This window comes from Eptesicus fuscus, chromosome 4 (genome assembly GCF_027574615.1).
Source record: "Eptesicus fuscus isolate TK198812 chromosome 4, DD_ASM_mEF_20220401, whole genome shotgun sequence".
In the NCBI taxonomy this organism is placed as follows: domain Eukaryota; kingdom Metazoa; phylum Chordata; class Mammalia; order Chiroptera; family Vespertilionidae; genus Eptesicus; species Eptesicus fuscus.
The window spans coordinates 38,784,307-38,799,107 of NC_072476.1; positions in this window are offsets into that span (position 1 = coordinate 38,784,307).

Genomic DNA, 14,801 nt, shown 5'->3' on the forward strand with positions numbered 1-14,801 from the left:
TTGTGACCATTCCCACAGGGATATAAGGAACTAAGAAAGCTGCAAGCCCGTGTCTCCATTGCAATGAAATCACAGGGCTCTTTCAATATTCTTAAAAAATAAAAAGGAACGTGTCCTCTCTCAGGTTGACCAGTAACCCCCAACTTCTGGGCTGCCTGGTGAAGCGATGCCTTGATCCTGTCAGCTGTCATAAGTGATCACTCACTCAGTCATTACCTGCACTGCATGCTGCCCCATCAGAAAAACATCTGTGAACATTATTTGACAAATTGATCGCTAAATGAGCCATTAGCTGAAGGGGCTTTCGGATTGCCTCTAGGAAGCCAGGGTGGCTGCAGAAGAAAAATGCTTACAGATGCAAAGCAGCGGCTAGAAAGGGAGAAAGAACTCTTGTGTCCGTGCTCCTGGGAGGGGGAGGGGAAGGGAAGCAGGCGGAGAGGTGGCAATAAACCATGTTCTGCAAGAAAACCCACCTTCTCGAAAGGAAGCTGTTTATTAGAAGCAGTAGTAAAACTGCTTAATTCCCCCAGTGCCTCCAGGGAGAAATCTAAGCCTTTGTGAACTGAAGGAGAATGTAGCTAGCAGTGTGCTTGTCAAGAAGAGAAAGCTAGGAAAACAACCTTAGTCATTTTGCCATCCCAGCTTGCCAAGGGCTGACAGGTGTGCAGTTTACTATTGTTCTGACAGGACAGCCAGATTCCACAGTTTAGTCTTCTCTCCTCCAGTGTGGGGGAGAAAACAGCTGTCTCCCTGGCTCAGGGTACAAGGTGGGGGAGGAAGACAGAGAGAGAAAGAGAGAGAGATTGGGGGTCGGGGGATAGGGAGACAGATTCTTCTATCCTCAGTTGCAAAGATTTGATTGATTGATCGATCACTGAAAACACATGGTCTTCCCGAGAAACACATTATATCTGGGTAGTTTCCCCACAGTGGCTCAAAAAATAGCCCATAAACAATAGATTGCAACTTAAAGGTAAGTAAATGCAAAAAGATTCCTCGGTTAAATCATGTGAGACCAATAAGAAGTTATCACATAGTCTGTACGGAAATGCCTTTGCTAAATCCTGCCAGTTTCACATTGCTGACAGGTGTTTGTGATTTAAAAAAAAACAAAACAAAAGTAGGTTATTTTGATCCAGAACAGTGTGTTTCCCTGCCTCGCATGGAATGGAAACGATGGTGCCATATTCCCTTGGGAAGAGAAGCAGCAGCCCACAGGGCTCACAGTGCCAGAGGCAGTAGCTGGGAGGCTTTTAGAGGTAGGACCAAGTTTCCTTGTGGGGGGAGGTATTTATTCATGGCCCATGGGACAGGCTGATGCAGTTGAAAAGAACCAGACATCTGTGCTGAGCCCAGGGCTCTCTGGATTGAAAATTTGGTGAGTACCAATAAAATCTGTGCTGCTTATATTTACAAGGGAGAAAATGTGTCTATTACATACGTGAAACCTGAGACATGTTGGCTCTCTCCCAAAAGCCCAGATATTTTTCTAATAAAATAAGCAGTGAACTTCAAACAACTCTAAACTCATGACATAATGGTACAATCACACACATAACCCCTTAGGCTTACACGGCAACACACTAACCCAATTCTGTAATAATGACATAAGCCAGAGGGATTGAATTACCCACCAAAACAAGCCAATTTCAAGTTAAGAGCAGAGAGTCCTCCATCCGAGGGCCTGTGTTAGGGGCAACAAAGTTTAATCCACTTACTTCCTTTACCAAACCGAGACATTACAATTCACATGCTCGATAAATATATTCTTAAGCGTTCACATACTTTTTCTCGGGGTCCTGAAACGGGCTGCCAACGGTCCTTCCTTCCGCCGCCGTGCAGGCAGACAGGCCTCACCTGGCTCTTTATAGCCTTGCTTTTCAAGCCAATAAAGCACCAGGTGCAATGAGAGAAAGAAGGCGTGAGGGATGTGGGACAGCGATGAGCAAATCCTTTTTCTGTTGTAGAAATAACTTTTTAGGCGGAAGACGGAGCTGCCATGACAGCTAACCAAAACTTGCGCTAAGTCCCTGTCCCTCTAAATGCTCTGCTTGACCAGAAACCCAGTGTATCTAGCCAGTCAATCCCTGAATGCCAGGCCCACTCAGGCCTTCTCTCCCCAAACAAGGTTGGCTTCCTGACCCCAGCCAATCATGTCTCTTCTTTGTTCTTTATTCTTTACCCTGTAAAAGCATCCCACCTTCTGCCTCATCGTGCAGTTTCCTGAAAGACTGTCCACTTCATGAAGGATTAAAGTTTGTTTGCAACACCTAAACTGTCTTCCTTACTTTTTAACACTGTGAGTCACTTACTTATTCTAGGTCACCCTTTAATCCTGGGGGAATTGTTTTCCTGGTGAAAAAGAAGAGAAAATGTGTCCATGTCATGTCTTCTCAGATGGAACTATTAGGAGATTAAATAATAAAAAATAATAAATTGGGATAAATGCTAAATAAGCCATTGAATGATACGCAATAACCTTTTAAATGGAAGCATTTTACATGCTTTTAAACATTCTGACCCTCTGCTTTGGGCCAAAATGGAGCGACAGGTTTACCTTCTGTTAAAATTTACACAAAATGGAGACTGGGCTTGAGAATTTCTGGGGCAGACAAAACCATTTAAGACATGGAAGCAAAACTAAACCTACTTTATTTCATGAACATCGTGAAACTTAGGTTTTTTCCCTATTAAATGCCTCTAACGATCATAAAAGTAACTTAAAGTGTCTTCCTAAAAGTGATATGAGATCCTCCCTTTCAACCCATCCCCTGCCATTTGGAAACCCCATTTAACAGCTAGCCATGGTGAAGGGTAAGCAACTTCATTTTCACCTTTAAGTCCTCCCACAACGCCATGCCCCTGAGCTTCAGACCATTCTTTCCATTTGAAGGCTCCCAATTTGCAAACTGTTCTTATATGCACACAAACTCTTACTAAAGACTATTGATTTGGTGGTTTTAGTTTAGCTATTTCTAAATTTTTGACAGTTTATGTTATCAGAAGTAGGGTCAAAAGAAATTCCCCCCAAAGATTCTGTGAGCAACCAGGTGCTGATGGTGCCAAGAGTCTATTGGGCTCATGTGTTCCCACCACTCCAGAGTTTGAACATCTCTATTGGATCACAGCTAACTTTATTGTGTATTAGAGGCCTGCTGCACGAATTTGTGCATGGGTGGGTTCCAGCCGGCACTCCTCGATCAGGGCCGATCAGGCTGGCTGGCAGAAGGGACATAGGAGGTTGGCCGACCCTGCCCCCAATCAGGATGGAGGAGTCAATTGGGGGTAGGGCCAGCTGGGGAGAGGGACCGTGGGCCGTTGGCTGGCCTCGACCCCTGGTTGAACTCCCAGTTGAACTCCTGGTTGAGGGGACAATTTGCATATTAGCCTTTTATTATATAGGATAATAATATAATAAATTATTATATTTTTATATAATAAAAGTAACTTAAAGTGTCTTCCTAAAAGTGATATGAGATCCTCCCTTTAACAGCTAGCCATGGTGAAGGTTTTTTGTGTTTTTTTTGTGACATTTCTTGTTAAGTCACCCTATTCTGTTCAAAAGAAGAGAAAAACATGATTCCTGGTGTTTTAGAATAGTTGTTAAGATACAGGGTCCTTGCCCGACCAATGTAGTTCAATGGTTGAGCATCAACCTATGAACCAGGAGGTCATGGTTTGATTCCCAGTCAGGGCACAGGCTTAATCCCCAGTAGGGGGGGCGGGTTTCAGGAGGCAGCTGATCAATTATTCTCTTTCATCATTAATGTTTCTATCTCTCCCTCTTCCTTCCTCTCTGCAATCAATAAAAATAAATTTTTTAAAAAGAACACAGACACAACACAAAGATACAGGGTCCCTCATATGTCTTAGGAAATCTTAAGGCAAAGATGGGTTCTACCTAACCTAAAACTCTCCACCTTCATCCACAACTGCTACATATATATACCTGTACATATATATTTAAATATATATAAATCCACTTTAAGAAGCACCCTTGAGGAGACAGGATATCAAACCTCTCAGAGACAATGGAACACATTCTTAGGTATGCAGAAGTTTCTAAAAGACAAAATGACTGCAAAACAGTTTATCCAAAAGAATCCCCGCAGCATGCAGCTAACCATCACTTAGTCCACCTCCTAGGAACATCATTTGGATCCAGCTATTCTTTTGAGTTTTGTATTATTTTATCTGACACATAGATAAATTTTTTCAATGAAAGCTATAAAATCTCTGTTTGTGTCTATCTATATGCTTATGTCTATCTATGCTTGTATGTATATTATGTATATGTGATCTTTTTAGATATCTGTTTAACTGGCTTAAGGAAAACTAAGCACTTATATAAATTAAGTACTCCTAAAACTTTCAGAAATATGGCAAGTAACCCAAATGTTTTTCAGGTTCACATGATCTGAGATAAACTTGGATGAATAAAGCTAGTTTAAGTTTGATAATTTAATAAAAGCAGGCATGTCTTTGTCAACATTATATGTAATGCAAACGTACAATTTTTTCCTACATGGGTTTACTATTCAAATAAGCTCATGCTATCTCTATATTATATAATTTGTCAATAATAAAAATCATTTAAAATGACAGCTGTTTGATATCTAATCTAAGCATAGTTGTTAAAAACAAGTAATTTAAGTAGATATATATAAGTTGATACTAAGTTAAACTAAATAATGTATGTTGAGTATCCAGATCATTTCTAAATAAGAAAATATACTGAGAAAATTGCTGAACACAGGTTTATTTACTTTTGGCTTTTTAACTTTTACAGAAAGACAAGAGATATTTGGGTTTATTAATAAATACTAGAGGCCCGGTGCATGAAAATTCATGAGCTGGAGGGGGGGGTCCCTCAGCCCAGCCTGCCCCCTCTCACAATCTGGGAGCCCTCAGGGGCGGGAGGCAACCTGGCGATCAGGGGAAGGTGACGCCCATCACACCTCTGCTACTGCCACTGCTGGCAGTGCAAGCCTCTACCTGTCCTGGTTACCTGTGCCTCAGGCCAGCCCTGGGTGGCTGGGCAGCCCACATCTGAGGGTTGCCTGCGCCTCAGGCATTGGCTGGGCAGCTGCCATCCGAAGCTTGCCTGTGCCTCGGGCTGGCCCTGGGTGGCTGGGGGGCTGAGGGGACTGGGGAACACTGGAGGCAGGTGCGTGGCAAGGCCGGGCCTGCCTACGGTTGGGCCCGGCCTTGCCACATGCCTGCCGCCCCAGCGGGGCTGAGGGGACTGGGCGCCGCCATATTGTGGCTGTGGGCACCACCATCTTTGAGGGTGTGACAGTCAATTAGCATATTCCCTCCTTATTGGCTGTGGGCACTGCCATCTTTGAGGGTGTGGCAGCAATTAGCATATTCCCTCCTTATTGGCTGTGGGCACCACCATCTTTGCGATGGTGTGAGGGTCAATTAACATATTCCTTCTTTATTAGATAGGATGTTTTTGCCACATTAAAAAATTGTCCTATGAAAAACATCTCTAAGAATTACAAATTTTATAATTACATATTTATGAATTTGTTAACCTCCTATAAGATTCTAAAATATGATAGATAGTTCACAATTGCTAGCTTCCTACTTTTCACCAGAAAGTAAGGTTACTAATATTAAAATTAATGATCAATATGTAGAAATAAAACTACTAGAGCTGGCTGATGTGGCTCAATGGTTGAGCATTGACCTATGAACTAGGAAGTGACGGTTCAATTCCCAGTCAGGGCAAATGCTCAGGTTGCAGGCTCCATCCCCAGTAAGGGGCATGCAGGAGGCAGCCAACCAATTATTCTCTCTCATCATTGATGTTTCTATCTCTCTCTTCCTCCCCCTTTCGTCTCTGGAATCAATAAAAATGTATTTAAAATACAATATTTTGGCTATACCAGGGATTAACAAAGCAATGTTGGCAAGCTGCTCTGGGATCCTAAGCTTTTTTGAAAAATCTTATTTATAATATGATTTCATTGGGGAAATACATCTGTAACAGAGAGTGAGAAAGCAGTACAACACATCAAGAGCCTCTTACCTCCATGCACCTCCTCCCACTACAAATCTAGTAGCTACTAGCCACCCAGCATCCATCCAAAAAGAACTATGATGCCAACCCCATCCTAGCCTACCCAACAGCGAGGAAGATCCGTGAGCTGGAAGCAGAACTGTTTCTCCACATCTCTCTTCTTGTTCACACCTCTAAAACATATTCCTTTCCCCAGGTACAGGTGGGCTAGCTCGGTCATTTTATACACAGTCCTTTTATGTGCAGGGCAGATATTTGAAACTCAGATTTACATTGAAATGCATCTCAAGCTAAGCTGTATTTCAAAATATATAGGACATGTCAATTCCCTCTGAGGGCTTTTCTAACAATCAGCTCACAATACTGAAGACTGTTGAAGACCATGCCCAACTTCAGAGGCATATATGAAGCTCTGGTGAGTCTTTGAGATGCCAGCTTCTGGCTTCCCTTTTATCCTCCCCCAGTGTCATCACTCGGGACCCCTAAGAGTTCATATCTAGTCAACTAAAGACGTTTTTCACACCATCTTCCTAAGAAACACTCAGACTCCATTATGCTCTGACAGAACCAGAGACTGGATGGATGTGAAAAATCCATGGAGGAAGGGACCTTAAGCCAAGGAATAGAGGTGCCCCTGGAAGCTGGAAAAGGCAAGGAAACCCGTTCTCTCGCAGAGCCACCAGAAGCAGCCAATCCTGCTGCACCTCTGACAGCCCGGTGAAACTGAGCTCAGACTTCTGACTTCCGGAACCGTAAGAGAATAGCTTCCCAGTGCTGTAAGCCACTGCGTGCGTGGTGGTTTGTTACAGCAACAGTAGAAACCGAACATGCCATATTTATGGAACCAAAGCTGCTTCTCCATGGAGAGAAGCATGAAAATCTCCTGGGGAGGGGGTGTTCCTCCTCAAATACATAGATTAAGGTCATTCAAAAGCTATTTTACACACAGCCTTCCCTCCTGAGGACTTACCTTAAATTGGAGATAAAATATCACGGGAAGGAAAAAATAGCATTTGTAAATTTTTAAAATTATATCTTATCCTAAAGATATTTGTCATGGCCATAGACAGTCTTTGCAGGGCAATTGGCCTTTAAATAGAGAAAATAATGATCCAAGTTTCAGGTTCCTGCATTAGGGTTTATTACATGCAATGTCTGGGTTATATTAAACTCCTGGAAATCAGGGTTTATAATGGAATGGCTGACAGACCCTTAACTTTAATAGCCTTTCCAAGTACTGCAATAGTGAGCATTACTTTTTAATGTCATAAAATGATGGTTAAAACACTACAGAATTTTCTCAAGACAGATAAGCAGGTGTTCAAGAGAGCAGAACTATTTAAACTCCATTGATTTATGGCCTATCTTATACTGAAGGCCAAAAGTTTTATTGAATTCTCACCGTAGATACTCTGAACTTAAATTTCCAAAATAGTAGGACTATTTCAGGGTTCCCCATATATATTAATTTCTTCATTTTAACACTGGTGCTCCTGTATTTTTAAAGTTACTAGCATAATGAAATGGAAGCCATAGTCAAAACTGTAACTTAGTTGGTCCGACGGTTGTGGGTTATTGTTAAGCTGATTAACAAAACTGTAACTTAGTCTATATTTTCTTTTTTTATTGGCTGACTTTTCAAAGTACATTTTGTGTGATAAAAAACCAATAAGTAGCTATCAAATGATATAACCTAGGAAAACAAGCTCCCAACTAATCATGTAAGCTGCACAATATCTCTGTCATCTTTGGAACTGTGAATACGGCATAACTTCTTAGTGTGAAGAAATGTCAAAGCATTTATCATAACCCCTTCACTCTCCAGTTGCTTTCAACCCACCCCTAACCCAGTACCTCCAATCTTTACGCTGCCTGGCCAAAAGCAGAGTGGCCATCAGAAAAGCCCCAGTAAGCTATCAAACAGTGTATATGATCTCTTAGCATTTCTGGTTTACATAAAAATCAATAATCTTGTAACTGCAGGACCAAACCCTAATGATTTAGTGAAACTGATATTTAGTGTGGAATAAAATAGAAATACCATTAGCTCTCAACATCAAATAACTGTAGAGAAAGCTAGAAGCAAAATCAGTATTAATGCTCAGACATGTGGATACCAAAGGACCTGATATCCAAGTCTTTAGCACCGACTGTAACAGCCATGAATTCTGTTCATTGTGAAAGGAATGCTTGGAGGCCAGTGAGGCAGCACATGAATAGACGCAAGGCTTACCGTGCATTAACTTCTTTGCTTTCCTCTCTACATCCCTAGGACCAGATAACAAAATAGTCAAACCTAGAAAATAAAAGAGTGTAAGAACCATACTGAGAATAATGTGACAACACATGCTCAAAAATTTAAAACTTAGCCAGTAGCAGTTCAGGGAACTTTAGACCACACTCAGTTAAATTAACATATCTAGATAACTTTTACCCAGGTGAACAATTTTGTTACAATCCAAGAAAATTCCCAGAGATATGTCCCTTTAAACATAGATATCAATATGAAAGTTTTTAAATGACAGTTTTAATGCCGCAGTATACGTTGATATGCTTTTGACAAATCATTTATATTGCTGTGCTTCACTAAAATTTATCATGGTTCATTCAATTCCAAATACCAAGCAATCAGATTGAAAGGGAAGCCTCAATTTTTTAATAAATAAGAGAAGCTGCACAAAACTGTATTAAGATTTTTCTTGGTCAGATCTATAAAACATAAATATTGTTAATTTATACAAAGTATTATTTTCATTGCTTATAAGATTGTGTTTCAGGTTTGTTTAAAAACATCCAACCAGGAGCATAATCAAAATTAACTTTTCTCCCATAAAAATAGCCAGTTATGTGATCAAATTCACCTCAGCTTATTTTCCCACCTGCTTTGTCAAGTAAAGGAATGCTTACAGAGCAGGGAGAAGACTAAAGGTGAGAGCAGCTGGAACTGTGGGTGTCTTTTTTATTTTCATTTAAGTATACTTGGTATACAATCTCATATTGGTTATATTAGTTTCAGGTATACAATATAGTGATTTGACCTTTTTATAACTTACAACTAGAGGCCCAGTGCATAGGGTCCCTAGGCTTGGCCGGTGATCAGGGCCGATCTGTGAGGCAACCGTTGGGGCGATCAGGGCCCCCGCTCACACCCAACTTGGCCTGGCGCCACCCACTCACCAGCCCTGCCCCCCACCGCCACTGCCGGTCGCTGTCTTTGGGGCGACTGGTGGGGTGATTGGGGCCCCCGCTCACACCTGCCTTGGCCTGGTGCTGCCTGCTCACCTGCTCCACCATCACACTGAGGTCCTGCTCTCATTGGGGCCTATCAGGGCTGGCAGTGCCTCCACTGCTGCCACTGCCAGCACCGCGTCCCTGATGCTCACCACCTTCTGCACTGCCCCCTGGTGATCAGCGCATGTCTAACTCACGGTCAATTTGCATATTAGCCTTTTATTATATAGAACTAGTGGCCCAGTGCATGAAATGTGTGCATAAAGGGGGCATTCCCTCAGCCCAGCTTGCACCCTCTCCAATTGGGGACCCCTTGGGGGATGTCCAACTGCTGGTTAGGGCCTCTAGCAATCTGGGACTGCTGGCTCCTAACCGCTCACCTGCCTGCCTGATCGCCCCTAACTGCCTCTGCCTGATTGCCCCTAACTGCCCTCCCCTGCTGGCCTGATCTTGCCCCCAACTGCCTCTGCCTGCCTGATCGCCCCTAACTGCCTCTGCCTGATTGCCTCTAACCCCTCTGCCTGCCTGCCTCATCACCACTAACCTCTCTGCCTGCCTGCCTGCCTGATTGCCCCTAACTGCCCTCTCCTGCTGGCCTGATCTCACCCCCAACTGCCTATGCCTGCCTGATCACCCCTAACTGCCTCCCCTGCCGGCCTGGTTGCCCCCAACTGCCCTCCCCTGCCGGCCTGATCTCAGTCCCAACTGCCCTCCCCTGCCGGCCTGATCTCCCCCCAACTGCCCTCCCCTGCAGGCCTGATCTCACTCCCAACTGCCCTCCCCTGCCAGCCAATTTGGTTCTGATTGGTTGGTTTCTATGCCAGTCAGCGTCAAAAGCTCTGCCTCCTAGGCAACCATTGGCTCCTGGCACTTCACCCAGATTTGGTTCTGACTGGCCAGTTTCTATGCCACCAGTGTCTCCAGGCCTATCTCCGGGCCTGATCAGAGAGGTGAGGCTGATCAGCAGCCCCTGTGGAGGCCTGGAGAGAAAGAGAGAGGCAATGGCTGATCAACAGCTGACACGGAGGCTGCGAATCAGACCCTGCCTCTCTCTTCAGGCCTCTCTCTGGGCCTGATCTGCAGCCCCCACAGCAGTCAGTGCTGGGTTGCTGTGCCCGCACCGGTGGCAGTCAGTGCTGGGTCACCATGGCAACCCAACACTGACTGCAGGACTGACTTCCAGTGTTTGGTTGAGCCTTCAGTTGGTCGTTATGGACCCTGGGTTTTTATATATTAGAATGTGATCACCCAACTGACTCTAGTAATTATCTGTCACCACGCAAACTTATTAGAATAGTATTGACTATATTCCTCTTGCCCTTTTATATATATATATCCCCCATCCTCTCCCTTCTGGTAACCATCCCTTTAGTCTCTATTCCTGTGAGACTGTTTTTGTTTAATTTTGTTTTAGATTCTACATATAAGTGAAAGTATATGATATTTGTCTTTCTCTGCCTGACTTATTTCACTTAGCATAGTACCCTCTAGACCCATCCATATTGTTGCAAATGGCAAGATTTCATTTTTTATTGATGCATAATATTCCATCACACACACACACACAAACACACACACATCACACACACACACACACACACACAACATCTTCTTTATCCATTTATCTATTGATGGACACTTAGGTTGCTTCCATATCTTGGCTATTATAAGTAACTAGAGGCCCAGTGCATGAAATTTGTGCGGGGGGGGGTGGTCCCTCAGCCCAGCCTGCACCCTCTCCAATCTGGGGCCCCTTGAGGGATGTCCAACTGCCCATTTAGGCCTGATCCCAGGGCAGTCGGACATTCCTCTCACAATCCAGGACTGCTGGCTCCCAACCGCTCACCTGCCTGCCTGCCTGATTGCCCCTAACCACTTCTGCCTGCCAGCCTGATCACCCCCTTACCACTCCCCTGCCAGCCTGATTGACGCCTAACTGCTCCCCTGCCAGCCTGATTGCCCCTAACTGCCCTCCCCTACAGGCCTGGTCACCCCTAACTGCCCTCCCCTGCAGGCCTAGTCACCCCTAACTGCCCTCCCTTGCAGGCCTAGTCCCCCCACCCCCAACTGCCCTCCCTTGCAGGCCTGGTCCTTCCCAAATGCCCTTCCCTGCTGGCCTGATCACCCACAACTGCCCTCCCTTGCAGGCCTGGTCCCTCCCAACTGTCCTCCCCTGCTGGCCATCTTGTGGTGGCCATCTTGTGTCCACATGGGGGCAGTCATCTTTGACCACATGGGGGCATCCATTTTGTGTGTTGGAGTGATGGTCAATTTGCATATTACTCTTTTATTAGATAGAAATCTGCAATAAACATAGTGCTGCATATACCATTTCAAATTAGTGTTTTTGTTTTCTTTGGAAAATACCCAGAAGTGGAATTGCTAGGTAGTATGATATATTTATTTTTAATTTTTTGAGGAATTACCAGACCGTTTTCCATAAGGGCTGCACCAGTTTGCAGAAGATGTGGAGAAAAGAGAACCCTTGTACACTGTTAGTGGGACTGCAAGTATGCAAAAAAGATGATTTTTCTTCTTTGGTATCCTTACCTAATATATTGTACATAGAAAGACAGATAGACAGGCATATATAAATGTTGTTATAAACTGTGGCTGTTATTTGAATCAATTGCTGAGAAAAACTACAGTATTCCTTAAGACAGACAACAATTTTTTTAGGAAGCTACCTAACAGCCTGCTGGCATTTGAAATATGAGCCCACTATACAGATAGACATTTAGAAAAGGAAAATTTAAATTATTCTGTGTAGTGAAGTAATAGAGAATTTGTAGTTATTCACCAGTGCTTTGAGAAAGGAATTGGGATCCTGGAAAAGGAAAAGGAAAGATATATCAAGGAGGAAACCCCACCACATGGCAGATTGTACAGAGGGCCATGACTGTGCAGGAATTGTTGATAAACTTTCAAAAATAACGTTATGATCGAAAGATGTTTCCTGTCTATGTGGTATGGCCTCTCTACTATTCCCTAAACTTTTAGCAAAAGACTATTTTAAGTAGGGACACTGGCAAAGTGAGCTGAGTGAGGCCCAAGGAGGAGCAGAAGTGATGGATCCAAGAGAGAGTAGAAAAGGTGATGGAATAAGCAATTGGAGAATAGATGGGAGACAATCCCCACTTTCCACATGGACAACAGGAAGTTGATTCCTGCAAGGGTGCCAATAGGGGAGGCAGAGGGTGCCATCCAGAGCTAAGGTCTGTTTGGTCAGCAGACACGTGAGTTATGTTGGAGAGAAGAGGGTCCCTACAAGAACCTAAGCTGAGAAATGTCTGCGGGTGTTTGGAAAACTGGGAATGTAGGCATGAAAGAAATCAATCTGTTTGAGGTATTAGTGTGCCGTGGACTCATCAGCATATGAACATGCTCACATCTCTACAACCTTACACACACACACACACACACACACACACACACACACACACACGCACATACACTAAACACTCTATCTGGGCTTTAATCACCATACTGTTTTATTCTTTCTCACCAGAGTCCTATATTTTAGAAGAGTTGGCTACAAAAGCTATCTTCATTTCCTCACCTAACAATCAGCTTCCATTATTATTGCTTCCCCAAAATTGATTTCGGTAAGTTCATAAAATGACCACCTTTAAATTCTATCGTCAGTGAATAGCACTTACTCATTGTCTATTTTCACATAAAGACAGAGAGTCTAACAATTAATTTTGAAAATAAAAGAGTTACTGATCAGTGTTTTTAATTTAACAAGTCAAGATAATTTTTTAATTTACATAATGACTTTCTTCTTGTAAAAATTAACAGGCACTTTTTCATTCTTATCTTACTTGCCCTCTCTACTGCATTTGAAACTCATGATTCCTCTATCCTATTTTGAAACTCTTTCTTTAACTTCCTTGTATGACCTTGGCATCTTCTTTTCAATTTCATAAGCCCCTTTTCCACTCTGCAACTCTTAAATAATGGTGTCCAGGTAAGAGAGAGCAAAACGCACTCTGAACTTTGTCTGAGTTCCTCAAGAGGCTCAGCGTAACCAGTTATGGAAGGTGAGGTGGGCATGGTGAACGATCAGCTGGATAGGTTACCAGCAGTGTTACAAACCAGAGTAAAATGCTCATGTTTACCCTCAAATCAATGGGCAGTCAATGAAATGGGCAATGGTAAGTGTGGAATAATATGAGATTTTTCATTTTAGAAAGGCACTCTGTAGAAAACACTATGTAAAGACTACAAGCAGGAAACCAGGTAAAGAGATGTTGCAATAATTTAAATGTAATTATAATGATCAGGGTGTACTGCATACATATCCTATGGGAAATGGAGATAAAAGAAATGGGCTGATTCAAGAGATATTCTGGAAGCTGAACTGACAGAACTAGATGAGTGGTTGAATGAAGATAAAAGATCTGAGAAGGTTACCCAGGTTTCTGGCTGGAATTGCCAAATGGGTGGTCAGACCAGTCACTGAGATAACTATTTGGGAAGAGGGTGAAGAGCAGGAGACTGGGAGAGGTGGGCTAGTGATGGATTAAGTCTGCGCATGCTGAGTTTACGGTCCCTCTACCCAAGTGGAAATGTCCAGCACACAGTTGGACATATGCATCAGAATCTCAGGAGAAAGATTTGGACTGAGATATAATTTGGAAATTATGAGAGTTTAGAAAACAGAAACATGAGTTTGATTATTGAGTCCCTCCTTTCCCATACCCTCCTTCACATCAAACTATAAGAGCATAACCAAAGACTAAACAAACAGCTGGATGGAAGACTCTTTAATAATGATGAGTGGGTCAATGGGACCCGAGTGGGGCTTCAGAAGCTGAATCTAGGCTGAGTCGTTAATGTCGTGTACATGGATCTATAAACACTGAAAGACAGGAGGGCTGGGATGAACAAACAGAACAAGGACTTCAGAAGAACTAAAGACAATTCACAGCACAAAGAAAGATTTTATTTAAAAATTCTCATTGACAACATCAGGAATTTGAGAGAATATTATATCTATCACAATAAAAAATATTAGTATCAATTTTTTAAAAATCACTAGAAGTTCTGGAAGAAAATTTTGAGTAAATGTCCCAGAATGTAGAATAATAAGGCAAAAATGGGGTATATGAGGAAAAGCAGTTAGAAGACATAGGATCAACTCAGGAGGTCCAACAGCTAATTAATTTATTTAAACTGCATTCAGATGCTTAAAGCCATTTCTCTATTTCTTTACAGATAAATAATTTGATCCTGCTCATGCTTCCTCACCTGAACAGTTGTAGAAACCTCTATTTTAATCAAATCAGTAAATTCAATCCAAGACAATAATTTCAAAGCTCCTTTGATGAATTTTCATCCTTTGACTTCCTGTTATTATTATTCAATTACATCCTGCCCATCCCTGCATGTACACACATCATACATGCAATATACCTATGTCTCTCTCTCTCTCTCTCTGTTTCTCCCATTCCTTCCCTATCTCACTCCCTAAGGTTTTTAAGTTCATAATTTGAAATTTGAAATGTCCTGGTGACCTTAAAAAAGAATTTTTGCATAG